The 15880-nt window shown below is 38.6% G+C and overlaps 1 protein-coding gene across 1 annotated transcript in view; it reads right to left on the bottom strand.

The window, feature by feature from the left end:
- Window positions 1-15880, bottom strand: part of SMURF1 (SMAD specific E3 ubiquitin protein ligase 1) — a 2072011-nt gene that overhangs the window by 41272 nt on the left and 2014859 nt on the right. The gene's annotated exons all lie outside the window — the stretch shown is intronic.

Genomic DNA, 15880 nt, shown 5'->3' with positions numbered 1-15880 from the left:
GCAAATGCTCCCTTAAGGACATACCAGTGTTTCAATTACATGGCTTATGAATGCGCATGACTTTTTACTTTTTAAGTCTTTATGGGTATAGCCAGGTCAATAAAGCCAAAGAGATCTCAGTTTATACTTGGGAATAAAGAAAACTAAATAGAGGAGTAGATTTGTTCCCAAGCACCTCCCCTGCGCTAGAATACACTCACCATTCATGTCAAGCAATGTGATTCCTTGTTGATCTCCAAGCATATTTTAGAAACTGGAGGGATACCCCCTTCCCCTACTTGGAGAGAGATGTACAGCTTAAGGGTGGTTATTGGCAAGGCATGCACAGCCTCTGCCCAGATAGCCTCATATGTCCTATAATTCCCACATATATAATGTTAGGAACTTGGGTTAATAAGGTGGAAGAATGTAAAACTCCAGTATTCATATTATTATACTTTTTGTGCATATAATTTCCTCTCTCTCTCTCTCTATATATATATATATATATATATATATATATATATATATATATTTCCTATATATATATATATATATATATATATATATATATATATATATATATTAGAGATGAATGTATACACAAATAACTTAAGTTTAAGGTTTAGGCAAGGGCTTTTTATAACTAAATCAGCTTGAAAATAAAAAATACATATAAAAGGTATGGAAAACAGCAATCATTTTTTTTCTATGGATTTGCAAAGTCATTTTTCCATTAGCAAATGCTTTCAGTTGGTGACAAGTTTGCAGATCCAAGCAATTAAACACAAGAAATAAGAACAATATGTTCTGAATGAAATCTACAAAATTTCTTCCATGCATTTGCAAAATTACTAGCATTTTTTTTTATTACCAACTGCTCTCACTTGGAGATAACCAGTCTGCAGGTTTGTTTGCGTCTTTCGGCTTTTCCTGGTTAGGGGTCGCCACAGCAGAACTCCGGTCCTCTAATGATTGGCAGTTGATTTTTACGTACCGGCTTGCCAGGCCTGACGCACAACCTTCAACGAAGGTACGCCCATTCACGCACGTCTCCACGCAGAAGACGCTCTAGCTGAGAATCGAACCGGACAGCATCTTACTGTGAGGCGACAACACTACCGCAGCACCACCTACTAGCAATTAATCATGAGAGGTCTGAAGAGTGTACAAGGTACAGTCTAACACTTAAAGGTAGGCAGGCAAGCAGTTCAGTTAAAAACAAATTAAGTTTGAAACTCTGGGAAGTGAATAATTTATACAAGCATTTGCTTCTCCAGCAGCCTTACTACTCGAATGAATTTAATGTAACAAAGCACAAATTTATTTATTTAAAGTAACCATTGCATTTCTTTTTGGGGCTTAAAGTTGACATCAACTGAAGCAAGCAAGGTGTTTTTCACATCTGGGAGGGAAATGAAGATAAAAAAAGAATATATCACTATCAGCATAAGTAAGAACACGGACTGTAACATGCACTTTAGTATGTGCAACCTTGACTTTAGAATAGGGTAATACCTTTGGATGCAGGCACTGATTTAGAAAAAAATGCTCCTAACTCGAAAGGCAAACTTCAATTTTGGAAAATGTACATAGCTTGTTATAAATTAAAATGAGGTGGTGGTTCTCAAACCCCTTTAATTTTGGTTAAGTGTTTTTAATGAAACCAAAAGTCTAGAAAATGTTGCATGGGTTCAAATGAAAATGCGAAAAAGCAACTATATAAGAAAACAGCTTGCCAAACAGTGTGTGCATGCAGGCTAAAAGTTGTAAATGTTCATTCAAAAGAAATGTCATGTATAATAGGTGGGAGTAATAAGTACTTTTTGATAAATTCAAAGTACAAGAACTTTAAGCATAGCGACTCAGGCAACACAAAGCAGAAAGAGCTAAGATCCTATAGAGATATTAGATATATTTTAGAACATTTATGAAAAACTGTATACAGCAAAGTAATGGGGAAACGAAGAAAAGGCACAAATGGAAATATTTACAGAAGACTTAATTATGCCAAGGTTAGAGTAAGATGAGGCTCATATTTAATATTCAAGATAGAAAGAGATGAGAAAAACAGTGATGTCTAATCAGGCAATAGGAAAGTCTGCAAAAACAGGCATTACCACTGTAGAAGCTTTGAAGTTTGGAATGGAAGCAAGTGATAAAGTCTGCAGGTTTTGTTTAAAGGGGACGGGGAAGTACCACTACCTTGGAAGAAAGCTGTGGGGCTGTATTAAACAGAGACAATGTAGGCCCTTCAGACTCAGCTTTATATAGACAAATTTCAATTTTAAGCCAAACTTAAAGTGTTAATGTCTATACTAACAGAATGGTAAAGGCATTGCTTAAAATTACATCTATGAAGCACTGTAGTTTTATGGATGGGAGGCAAAAATTGATGACCAAAACAGAACCACAGAGTAAGAAAATACTACTGTTGGTGGGTTTTGATGCAAAGAAAACACAATACATTCAAGATGGAATATTATGAGTAGGCAACAGTAGCATTTGCATTAACTGATAGAATACAGTGTTAAGGAGGACACGTGAAAGACAGAAGGCAAGAATTAAGGAGTGAGGGTTCCTCCCTAACAAATTATGCTTGGACAGGGAGTGAGGGGGAGAGAAATGCATGTCTGTTTCTTCCTTTGTTGTTTGCTTTATACTTAGAGGCACTGGCAAAGAAAAGAGACTTTCAAATTCAAGGATATAACTCTTATGGTAAGCAAGAATAATTAGCTTTCTTTGTAGCTATTACTTTACAACTGATAAACTAAGAAAAGATTGTGTCAGCTTTGTGGAACATTTTGAGACAGTTTTACGTTTTTTTCAGGAGATAAAATAAACAAAGGCTATAGCAGTAAACTATACACCTACAAATGAACTGCATACTTATGGGGACAGGACAAGAAGTATTTAGCTATATAGATAAAAGGATTCTGTTACAGCACTTAAGGGTACGTGGAGGGATACTAAACAAAAGATAATATAAAACTTCAGAATTTAAAGTTATGATTATGGGTATGGATAGCAATATACAAGCAGTGATTTTTTTACCAACTTTATACAATGGATACAATTAAATTATAATTAATCTGTGCAGCCTTCAGCAATGTATTGTGCACTTTTTGCTTGTTCTTTTTCACTAGTGGCCTACCTGAACAAATGCAAGCTTTACAATTCAGAAAACATGAGGAAAAGGCATAGTCAAAACTAGTTTTCAAAATGATACTTTAACACTGCCATCACTAAAACATTACATCAAAAACTAATAACTGGTGTAGCTTTCTACCCTTTAGTTTATCTGATTATAAAATAGAAATGATACTCTTGCATTCAGTTTCTTTACACACATTTTGTCATATACAACAGCTCCTAATAATCTGTCATGCTTCTGTTTAAGAATAAGGTTTCCTGTTCCACACTTATCACTTGACCCCATACCAATCTATTTATCATCTCCTCAGCCTTGGGCTGCCCTTGTTTTTTCCCATTTTCATGTAATGGCTTTTTTCAGGGCTATTATTACAAATGCTACTAAATCCTGCACGTTTCAGTAGTTTTGATTCTAGATCTCAGTTCAATAGTATAAGTTCTTTATACAATACAACATGCTTTCCCATTATTTTACTTAAGTCCTTGGATGTCTATTTTAAGATATCACAAAAATCGAACAATCTCAAAAAAAAAAAAAAAAATGTTCCCAAGTCCCCATAACATTACATCTTCAGCATCTGAACTGGAGTTGAGGAAACACTTCAACAACCTACTCAGTGTACAGAAATACAAATGTAAACATTTCCATGCAAAAATCCTACATTTCCTGGACTTTGCTGCTTACTTTGGAACTAGGCACATTTTTAACTAACTTGCTATGTACCCTTTTCCTAACTTCTTCCATTTTTTTATTTGTTAGCCTACTCTTTCTACTTAGTAATCAGTACTTTATATACTCTAAATAAAGCTATCTGAGGCTGTGACAGACCTAGCATTCATTAATTCTGGTTTCTACCTTTCTTTCTTTTCCTCAGGCGTTGCTTAAGCTCAGCAACTAACCTTAAAGACACGAGTTGAACCTTATTTGATAGTTGAAACTCCTTTTTTGTCTCTTCCCATTTTATCATTCTGTCTCCCTGAAATATTTCCTCCCAATATTTTAAAATGGGTAATGCTCTCCATCTAGTGATTGCTGTTGTCTCTTCTGCCTCCCCTCTATCCCCTTCCCAAACACCTACTGGGGCCAAATATTTGAGCCATGTGGATAATTTGTCACTGTAGAATCCTGTTTAGTGTAGTACACACACTAAATTCACTATGTTTATTACTCTTCCTTAACCAGGGTCCAAAATTCTATGTTTTTATTTAATTCCTCTTTGAATTTCCATTTAGGGTTGCACTCCCCATACTGTAGCAAGTAAAATAGTCTTTTTGCGTCACTATATACGACTTCATGTCTAGAAGACCCAACCCCCCCCTCCCCAAATGGATTTTTTTTTTCTGAGTGTATTCTAGCTCTTTTGCTGTTATCAAAATGTATTTTAATCTATCCTAGCCAAACAGCATATTCAAGTTTTCCATAGTATGCCTACCTGGTAGCAAATGCATTTTTATGGCCTACACTTTACTTTCTTTATCCACTTATAATATCTTTCATTGTCTAAACTTATTGGTTAACTTAAGTCTCTTTCCACATCTTCTGCTGTGAAGTCATTTTTTTCTAACCAATATTCTCATAGAAAAGGATACATTTGTACAAGTTATATAAGGGGGTATGTGGTTTACTACAATTACTTTTGTTTTATTCTCATTTATTTTATAACCTGCCATGGTAGGGTACTTAACAAATCAAATATTAGAGAGGCATCTAGCTATGGATCTGTTACATATAGGATGACTTCAGCAAGTAACTCTGTCATCTCCTGTCCAACACATCAATAATTGCCTTATATTTCAGATTCCTTTATTTTAACTGCAAGGGGCTCTATGTATAAAGCAAAAAGTAAGAGAGATAGATGGCACCCCTGCCTTGTATTTCTAGTTATGGAAATCTTTCTGAGAAAAAAAAATGTTTTTTGTGTGCACCTCTGCAGCATCATGGACCTTCCTAATTAATTCTACCCACCTTATCGGGAAGCTCACCTCAGACAAAACTTTAATCATGAAACCCCTTTCAACTCTGTCAAAATCTTTATCTGCATCAAAATCAAGCATCACTGAGGATTGTTTCTTAGCTTTCACATTTTGCCACATCATTAATGTCTTTATGTTGTCAAATGTTTATCTCCCCTCTTTGAACTCACACTGACCTAGACTTATTGTTTTGGTTAGGCTTTGTGTCAGTCTTTTTGCTAATGTGGTTATAAATACTTTACAATCAAGACTTATTATTTTTAACATGTTTATTAAATGACAATTGAATCAACACAAGAACATGTACATTAACAGAAAAGAAAAAAAAACAAACCATAGTAATATTTCTCATTTTCATGCAGTATACTTTTTCTTTTTAACATAAAATATCACTCACTTCAACATTATATAAATTGTTCGGTTCCTGTCCTCCCACAAACATCACTTTTCCTATTAAACATTATTCTGTACAAATTGTTCCCACAGCTTCCATTTATGCTCCTTCCTTTTTCTTAAGTTCCATCTTGCAGTTCCTTTATCTCTTTTACAACATTCAATAATTCAAATACAGTTGGTTTAGATTTTGATTTCCATTTTCTAGAAATTTTTTGGTAGCCAACAGAACTAAACTTAAGGCCTTAGTATGTTTAGGCAATTCAAATCCTGCGTCCCAGCTCAAAATAATCATTTCCTTAGTTACAGACATTTGCTCCTACTATTTTTCTGACAGTACTCTGTAGGGAATTTTTAAAATCTGCCAACTCATGACACTTCTAAACGATATGTTTCCAATTACCTCTTTCATCCCCATTATGCCTCCAACACTTGCTAGCTACTTGAGGAAATATACTTTGAAGTCTGCTTGGGATATAAACATACCTATGCAAACACATACACGCAGAAAATCCCAAACCTTCGGGACTTTACTGCCTACTTGGGACCCATACATATGTTCTCCCATTGTTTCCCTGTGAACTGCTAATCCAATCTCTCTTCTCAGTTATTCTAACCACCTCTGGATGTTTCCTATATTTATCTTACAATATTTTACATGTCCTACTTGTGACAGCCGCTCTCCACCCTGAACCAGTAATCAAGGAGCCTCAATCCTAACCACTGAAACTGGTGAGAGGTGGTCACTAAAAACAGGAACGGATTTGCACAGGATTTCAAATGCAGCTCTCTGCATCAAGCAGAATTTACCCCTAGAGCACACAGGGAACCTACTCCAGACCTGGGATTGGAGAGACTGTTCCTCCAGATCCCAAACAAGACTTGCCTTGGCACACTGTGTCCCAGTTCCAAGTATCTGACACACACTTGAATACCTGATTTTTCACACATAGACATCTGGGAAAGGCTGGCAAAGTCACGAGCAGTGCCCCCTCTCTCCAGATTATAATGTAGATTGCTGCCACCAGACAGACACTCTAAGACTCTTACAAAGGGTAACCAATTATACTATGTCAAATTAATACTGATATAAATGGTAGAGTGTGACCGAAGCAGTAAGGCTCATCTTAGTGGCTACTGTGTTACTAAAATAAGCACATGTACTCTCAAGAAGTTAAAAGATATTCTCTAAAAGACCAGCCACAATGAAAAGGTATAAAAATGTTTAATAATGGATAATAAACTAGAAAACAGGAAAATACTTAATATTTAGTTATATCAGACAACAGGGTTTCCATCCCAAAAAATATAAAAATAACACAGATGCAGAAAAGAATACTACTAAACTAATCTCACTGTACTTTTCCTAACTAACTGTCCCTGGTTAACTCGCTTAGTATCGCAAGACAAGATGCATTGCTGAGATACACAATTCCATAAGGCAAGATAAGATACTACACACTAACTGAACGGACTCAACAACTAACTACTAACAACTGAACTGTGACAAGTGACAGATTTTTTATAACAGGTTTCAAAAAAAATGAAAAGAAACTGCTGCGGCCAAAGTTCTGTCCTTCAGCTGGTTATTGAATGATATCACATCTAATCAAATGACTTTGTCACAATACTTAGTCAGAATTCTGTTAAGATTCTGTTGCAGCATTTTTAACAAACAACTGTTACACATACATTTTTAATAAGAGCATATACAAAATCAGTGTAACAGACAAATGACCAGATTTACAAAATTTCAGCCAGCCATGCACTGTCTTACTACTTCTTGTACAGCCGGCAGTACCTCTCAACATTACATCTCTCCGCCCCCCCTTGAAGACTCAAGGTAGTTTTTCAAGTGACCCTGGAAAAACATTGCTTGAGAGAAATAGGCCTGTCTGGGAACACATTAACCTATGCCATGTCTTGAGAATCCATCTGCATTGGCATTGCTGCAATCCGGACTGGCAAATAGAGGGGGTCCTCCCAAAGTCCCTTTAATTTTTTGGAATGCCTGCTTGTAGGCTGAGATCGACACTACCTTATCTGGCCTGTTTTTCCTTGTCAGGTCTGTAAGAGCAGCAGCTATTGTACTATAATTGTGAACAGACTTTCTACAGTACCACGCTGTCCCAAAGAATGCTCTCACTTGTTTTTGGAAACAGGGACAGGCAATGCCTAAATAGCTTCCACTTTGGCAAGTTCTGGCCTAATCTTACCATTCTCTAATCTACACCCAAGTAGGAGACCTCTGCCCTACCCACCTGACATTTACTGGGCTTAATGGTCAACTCTGCTTTTTGCAGTCTGCCCAGGACTTTCCTGTCATGATGAGCCTTCATTATGTTAACATAGTACAATTTGTGCCCTTGCCTCCTGCCAAGCAGGTTTACCCTATAATTGACATCACTGACCTTCCTTACCATTTTGAATAGGCCCTCCTAAGTTGCCTGCGGGTTAATGTGCCCAACAAGAATGACTACCTTAACCTGCTGTGCCACAATGTACTCTTGGGCTCAAGCATTCCTGTCATACTAGCTGCTGCCAGGTGCTCCTGGGCCAAGCCCATGTGCTCCCCAAGTCTTGTCCTGAGGTTTAGGACACATGCCACAATGGACTCCAGGATTCACACACACCCTCCCAATCATCATGACTCGTATCTAAAGGTCCTCTCAACCTATGCCATTACAGCAACTCAAAGGGTGAAAAATCTGTGGATTCCTGGGATACCGCTCTGTGTACAAACAGTAGCGGTAGCAAATATTTCTCTCACTCTCTCTCAAACTGGTCTGCAAATGCCCATAGCATGGTCTTTAGTGTAAAGTTTAACCTCTCCACAAGACCATTAGTCTACGGAAGACAGGGGGTTTTAGGTGCTTCACCCGACATGAAATTAGCACCTCTGTCAGTTAGTATTTCTCTCAGGAAACCTGAAAATCCCTAACAAAGCATTTGCCACCTTCTCTGTCTCAATGGAGGATGGAGCCACTGCCTCATGGTACCTAGGAGCATAACTTACTAACAGCCGGATATAGTTTTTCCCTGTGGAACTTGGGGTACTCAGAGGCCCCTACAAGAGCCATAGTTACCATCTGAAATGGCTCCTCAATCACAGGCAACGGGCATCAAAGCAGCTTGGCCTTACCTCCTGCCTTACCTACTTTTTGGCACTGCTCACAGGTCCTGCAGTACCCCGTTACATCCCTTGTAATCTAAGGCCAACATAAGTTCTGCATAATACGCCACTTGGTATGCTTTATGCCGATATGACTTGCAAAAGTAATATCATGGGCTATGGCTAGAAGTGCCAGACAGTAGGCTCTAGGCACTACCAACTGTGTTATTACTTCACCCTCTAGCCCTCCATTAAGGGTCCACTCTCTATACATTAACTCTTTGTTCCAGTATAAAGACTCCCCTTTTCCTTAAGAATCAGGTACCTCCCTAGCTACCTCCCTCAAGCCTCTTAGTGTAGGCTCCAGGAGCAGAGCCTGTCTCAACTCTATCTTTGTGAACCTTCCCAGCTCCCATTACACAGGAAATCTGGTATCCTCTGACACTGGTGCCTCACTGTCAGCCTGGGTACTACCACTCACCTCTGCCCCTGCAGTCACCCTGTCCAATGGAACATCAGTACCTGCCAGCAGTTGTGGCTCACCTTCAGACTCACTGCTACAGGGTAGCTCCCTCCCTGAAATAACTACACCACCAGCCCTAGCTTCAGGTGTGGTATCTCTCTGGGCATCTCCCCCAGCTACCAGACCCACATGCCTGTCTCCAAACCTGACTGCATGCACATAAGGTACTGCATTATCAAAATCATACCCTATCAAGACCTGTGGATGGATATCATCAAACACACCTACCTGCTTGCTTCTTTTTCCACCCTCCCAGTCAAGGTGAACCCTAGTCAAAGGCAGGAATGGAGTCACTCCTAAAGCTCTGTCTGGTGTGGACTACCCAAGCAAGTACTGTTTCTCTTTAACCACTGTAGGCTTCACAATGGTTATTGTCAGGGGCTCTCTCTCTCTCTCTCAACAGTGGCCTGTTTTTCATCTACTAAGATAGGATACAACCTCTTGTGATAGCCTGGTAACCCTATTGTCCACAGACAACCTATCACTGGTATACTGTTCTTCCCACTTGTTGGAAACCCACCTTTTTTTAAAACACCTTTGTTAAATTATCACTTGTGAGACAAGTAAATTTACATTTATACAAAAGTAATCAAACTGTATTAAACATTATACATAACACATATTGCTATATATCATATAACCTAAGCAACATTATGTAAATTATTCAATTCCTGCCCCTTTTTTTAAAGAAACATCTTTATTAAACCATCACTTACAACATAAGCAATCATACATTTATATAAATGAAAACAAACCACCCCAACATAATCCTAGCTGCAAGCATTTTACATCACAAACCATACTGACACACTTCCATTATACATCACTTAGTCTTACCCAATGATTTTCAGTCAAACATAACATACCTCATTTAAGTCATGCCCTCTTTTAAACCTCAAGCCTCCCCTGTATGCATTGTTCCCACAATTCCCATTTTTTACTATGTAGTTTGCTCCTACCCTTTTCTAAAGATCTCTTCCAATTTTTGTTATCTCCATTACTTTATTCACTACTAGTTGGTTTAGATTTTGATTTCCATTTTCTAGTAATTGACTTTTTGGCAGCCACTATAATTAGACACAGCAAGGCCTTACCATATCTAGGCAATTACGATTCTGTATCACAGCTAAGAAAAATCATCTCTCTCCTCACACCAATCTGTCCACCAAGCATCTCTGACAATGCATCCCTCATGGAAGCCTTAAAGTCCAACAACCCACTACACTACCAGAATATATGTTCCCAAGTACCTCTTTCTTCCCCATCACACCTCCAACATTTGCTGTCTACCTGAGGAAAAATTCTCTGGAGTCTACTTGGGGTATAAAAATATCTATGTAAAAATTTCCAAGCAAAAATCCTAAATCATCTAGATTTTGTTGCATATTTATTTATTTAACATTTGTTTACTGAGAAAGTCTGACTTGGAACAAAGTCAATTTTCAGTGGAGGCCCAGGGAGATGCGCTCCAGACGCATCTCATCCTATTGTTTCTTTTGAATGCTTATCCAGTCTCTCTTCCCAATCCTTTCTAACCTCCTCTGTTTAATTCTTAAAGTTATCATGGAATATTTTGTATGCTCTACTAATTATTTATTTTTTAATGGCAGCTTCTGTTCTAGATTCTACTAAAAACTCTACCAGTGCTAGACATTCATTTAGGACCCCCTTTTTTCTTTCTCTTTGCCTATGCTTTGATATCATTCCTTGATAAGGAAGGCAATCTCAATCTGCAGCCCAAATACATTCCTGGCCTCTTCCCATTCTATTGCCTTTCCCTCTTGGTTATTTGCTCCCAATACCTTGGTTCCTTTGCCAGTTTTCTCCAATAAATCTCAGCCCCCTCTTGCCTATTGTCTATACCCCTAATTGCAGTCATGCCTATCGGCAGGATCTCCTTTCTTCAGTCCCATGCTGCCTTAGTTCTTACAATACGTTCTGCTACTTTATGGATATAATAATGTGTGACTATTCTTATTCTCCTCAAAGGCCTGCATCCAAAATCCCTGTTTATCTTGTTTCTTGAGCTTCCTCCCTGTTACATCATCCCTTTCCACTTTGAATTTTAGTTTTCTGCTTGTGCTTTGTATAGGAGCCTTAACTGTGCAGCTCTGAAATACCCCTTCAAATTGGGTAATCCCAATCCACCCTGTTCTACTGAAGAATCAGCTTATCCCACTTGGCTCTTGTAGTCTTCCCCTCTCAGATAAAGTCCTTCAGCTCTTTGTTAATTTCTATCCACTTCTCCTCCTCTGATCAATAAAAATATCCCTGACCTGTGTATAAGACTAAAGGGACTAAAACATTTTGACTACTAGTACCTTACTATCCACATCCATATAACAAAGCTTCTATTTTCTCAGTTTTTGTATTACCTTTTGTTTAGTCTCTTTGGACATATCCCTAGCTGCCACACCAGAATCACTTTTAATCCAGACTCCCACATACTTCATTTTATCATGTCCCCATAAATATGGACACTGCTGAACTAATTTGTGTGTGGGTACATAATTTAGAGCTACTGCCTTTGTTTTAGCTTCATTAATTTTGTATCCTGAAAAGATTTGAAAGTTTTTCAAAATGTTCCACAACACTGTAATGTCTCTTTCTGGTTTAGTCAGGTGTAAAATATTATCTACAAATAGAGCCAGCTTTGATGGGCTATCATACCAATTATATCCTTGAATTTCCAAGTCCCTTATTTTCTTTGCCAGTGGTTCAAAATATAATGCAAATAAACAAAGGGGAATGAGGACACCCACTTGAATTTTTGCCTTCGATACCTTATATATCCCTCCTAATCAACCTTATAATTTTTTTCAGGAAATGAAAATGCTTCCATTGCCCTGCCCTGCTCAAAAAAATCCCAGCTTACACTGAAGAATGCATTCTCTGCATCAAGCCCCAACAACAACATTATCTTCTTACATTCTGCTTCCCTCTGGATCATCACTGTTCTGTTAATGTTATCAAATGTTTGCCTCTTCTTCACAAAACCACATAGATCCATATCCATCAATCTTAGCAACACTTTTGTCATTCTTTTAGGCATTATAAATATGAACACTATAATCATGGTTTAGTATTGAAATGGGCTTGTATGAAGCTGGGTCTGATGGATGTTTACCCTCTATGTATTACAGCTACCATTGGTTTCTTCCTGGATGTTGGTAATTCTCCTCCTCTTAAAATAATGTTAAACAAAACCTTCCAAAATGCATAATTTTTTCCCTCCTAGTTTCCAAACTTCCACAGGAATACCATCTACTGCTGGGGACTTTCCTGTACATTGGTTATACATCACAATTTTTCTCTTATCTCCTCCTATCCTAACCATTAGCAATTGAGCCTCATCTACCTCTAACCTTGGCATATTTAATTCTTCCATAAACATTTCCATTTGTATCTTACCTTGATTTCCATATTTATCTCCTTTATACAGACTTTCATAAAATTTTAGAAATACTTCTAATGCCACTACAAGATCTCTTGTTACATTCTTTACTATAGGTTCCCTAAACTTGGCAACAGCCCTTTTCAACTCTGTTGCCCGAGTCATTGTGCTAAAAGGTTTTGTGCTCTACTGTTATAAAAAACACAGCTGCTTAACAGCAATCTTTCTAAACTTGTGCATATTATTGAGGTAATCCCTCATTGTCTGCTTAGCACTGGGCAGCTGATCCTCTTCTTGCTCTGTGAGATTCCCCCTATTCTGCAATACTGTAACATTTTTCAGTCCCTCTAAATTATTCTTGTTGCTTCTTAACCATAGCTCCCTTTTTTTTTATTGCCACCCTGCTTTTAAACTCCACCTTAATTTTATCCCAGTCCCCACCTATATTTTCAGAAAAAACTTCCATCCTCTCTCATAGCTCCTGAATAATTTCCACTACCCATTCCCTAAATTCCTCTCTTTTCAACAGACCGGTGGAAAAGCACCAGTGTCTCATTTTCATTTCATTACTCTGTTTTTATTTTAGTTATTACTGGCACATGATCCTAAACAGTTACTGGGTGCATATCAAGACCTTCAATTACATGCACATCTTCCTGTGAAATGTAAATTCTGTCTAACTTAACCCAGGTTTTACATCCTGGGGAATAATAAATAAATTCACTCCGAACTCCTATAACTGAATTCACATCTTCCATGCCAAAGTTTCAAAAATATCTTCAAAAAATCTACCCTGCTTTGTTAGATTTCACTTCTGAGCCCCCAGACACATCTTCATTGCTGCAAATCAAATTCCAGTCTCCACCTATAAGTAATACTCTTTGCTGAAAAAAAAAAGTTATGTACTCACCATAACATTCCATCTGAGTAGTTATACTTCATTTTCTGCAACCTGTGGGTATTCGGATCCATATCGGATCCGAGTCGGCAACATTTTTCAAGCATCTGCTTAAAGCTCCTCCCCTTACATATAATCCTTCACATCTCCTACCTTCCCCTCAGATCGAGTTTGCCACTATTCAAACTATTAGCAACTCAATAACAACACTAACCTAGAATAGGTTTGGAAGAAGGAAGGCGGGACGGTTGCAGAATCTGAAGTATAACTACTCAGATGGAGCATTATGGTGAGTACATAACTTCTTTATCTGAAGTAGTTAACTTCATTTATCTGAAGTAGTTAACTTCATTTATCTGCAACCTGTGGGACAGAGTCCCCAGCTACAAAAACTCCTGGGAGGCCCTCATGGAAGGATATTCCTAATCACCACAGAGCCAAAGGATGCTCTCCCTCTAGAGATCAAATCCAACTTATAATAAGAAATAAATGTATGTGACCTTGCCCAGGTCGCTGCTGCACAGATATCATCCAGAGAAACCCTAGACAAAAACAGCAGATGTTGCCATAAATCTGGTAGAATGAGCTTTAATAGGACCAGGCGGGGACAGACCTTTATCCTTATAGACTTGCAGTACACATTGTGTAATCCATCTAGCCAAGGAGACCTTGGAAATGGCCTTGCCCAAAAAGGGTCTGGAAAAGGACATGAATAACTGGTCAGACTTACGGAATTGTTTAGTCCTGTGTAAACAGAAATGAAGCTGTCTATGAACATCTAGCAAATGCAGCTTATATTCACCCTTGTCCTGGAAATTTGGAAACAACACAGGCAGATTACTTTTCTGGTTAATATTTGATTCAGAAGCAACTTTCGGTAAGAAAGAAGGGTTCGCGTGGAGTGAAAATAGAAGTTATGTTCTTACCATAACGTTCCATGTTAGTTGTCTTCTTCTCGCCTTCTTCTTGCTGGATGGGTTCGGAGCCGACCTCGGCTCCGACTCGGCCACTCTAAAAGCTCGAGAGTTGGTTCCACCGGCTCGAGGCTCCCCTTATATCCCACAATGCTAGGCGTGAGTTACCTCAGATCTCGTTTGTAAGCTAGGCCCAGCCTATAGTAGTAATGGAATAATTAGTAGCAAAGTCCACCTCTATAAATAAAGGAAAAAAGAAGGGTGACCTACATCCTGATCCAGGAAATATGCACAGCAGAGCATATACCTAAGTACAGAGGTGGTAGAAAGAGAGGTCACAATCACAACTCCTCTAGGTCTGTCCAGGCCAGGGGGCAGGAGGGTGGGACGCAAGAAGAAGGCGAGAAGAAGACAACTAACATGGAACGTTATGGTAAGAACATAACTTCTATATGTTAAGTTGTCTATCTCGCCTTCATTCTTGCTGGATGGGACCGCGTCCCTAGCACCTTGTCCCGGGTGGCCTAACGGAACAGACTCCTGAGAACAGTGGAACCAAAGTTAGCTCTATGCCTAGAAGCTAAATCCAGCTTATAATGAGAAATGAAAGTGTGAGGAGTAGCCCAAGTAGCCGCTGCACAAATGGTGTCAATAGGCAGTCTGTCTTGGAAGGCTAAAGAAGTAGCCAAAGCTCTGGTGGAATGGGCCTTAGGTTTATCAGGCAGCTTTTGGTGTCTAATTTCATATACAAGGGAAATCAGAGATGTTAGCCATCTAGATAATGATACCTTTGAAACTGAAAGTCCCTCTCTGCCTTCTGCATAGGAGACAAACAGCTGGTCAGATTTTCTGAATTGTTTTGTTCTATCCAAATAGTACCTCAACTGACGACGAACATCTAGCCAGTGTAATTTTTGTTCAGACCTATTGGAATATTCTGGAAAAAAGACAGGGAGGTCAATGCTTTGATTTAGATTTGATGTCGAGACTACCTTGGGCAAAAAGGACGGGTTTGTTCGTAAGGATACCCTGTCCTTATGAAACAATATATAAGGAGGTCGACAGCTGAGTGCTTGAAGTTCTGAAACTCTTCTAGCTGAAGTAATAGCTACCAGAAAGAGAGTCTTCCATGACAGCAATTTTAAAGAACAGGAGGCTGCAGGTTCGAAAGGGGGAAGAATCAAAGTAGTAAGAACTAAATTAAGGTCCCAAGGAGAAGGAGGATTTCTTATAGGAGGTCTGAGAAGAAAAACTCCTTTCAAAAAGGCTTTGCAAAGCTTGTGGGACATTAAGGCAGACTCAGAAATACCTACATGAAAGTTAGAAATAGCTGCCAATTGAACTTTAAGAGTAGAAGGAGATGAACCTGCATGGAAGAGTTCAGCTAGAAAATCAAGGACCATTTGGATGGAAGCAGTGAAAGGATCTATGTCCTTTCCTTGAGCCCAATAAGTGAAGCGTTTCCACTTACTCAAATAAATCTTCCGAGTGGAAGATTTATGGGAAGCTATCAAAATATCTCGAACGGAGTGAGATAATT

Source organism: Protopterus annectens, chromosome 12.part0 (assembly GCF_019279795.1).
Source record: "Protopterus annectens isolate FY-2018-M chromosome 12.part0, PAN1.0, whole genome shotgun sequence".
Classification (NCBI taxonomy): Eukaryota; Metazoa; Chordata; order Ceratodontiformes; family Protopteridae; genus Protopterus; species Protopterus annectens.
Note: the sequence above shows the minus strand (reverse complement) of the source record. Positions and strands in the feature narration are given on the sequence as shown.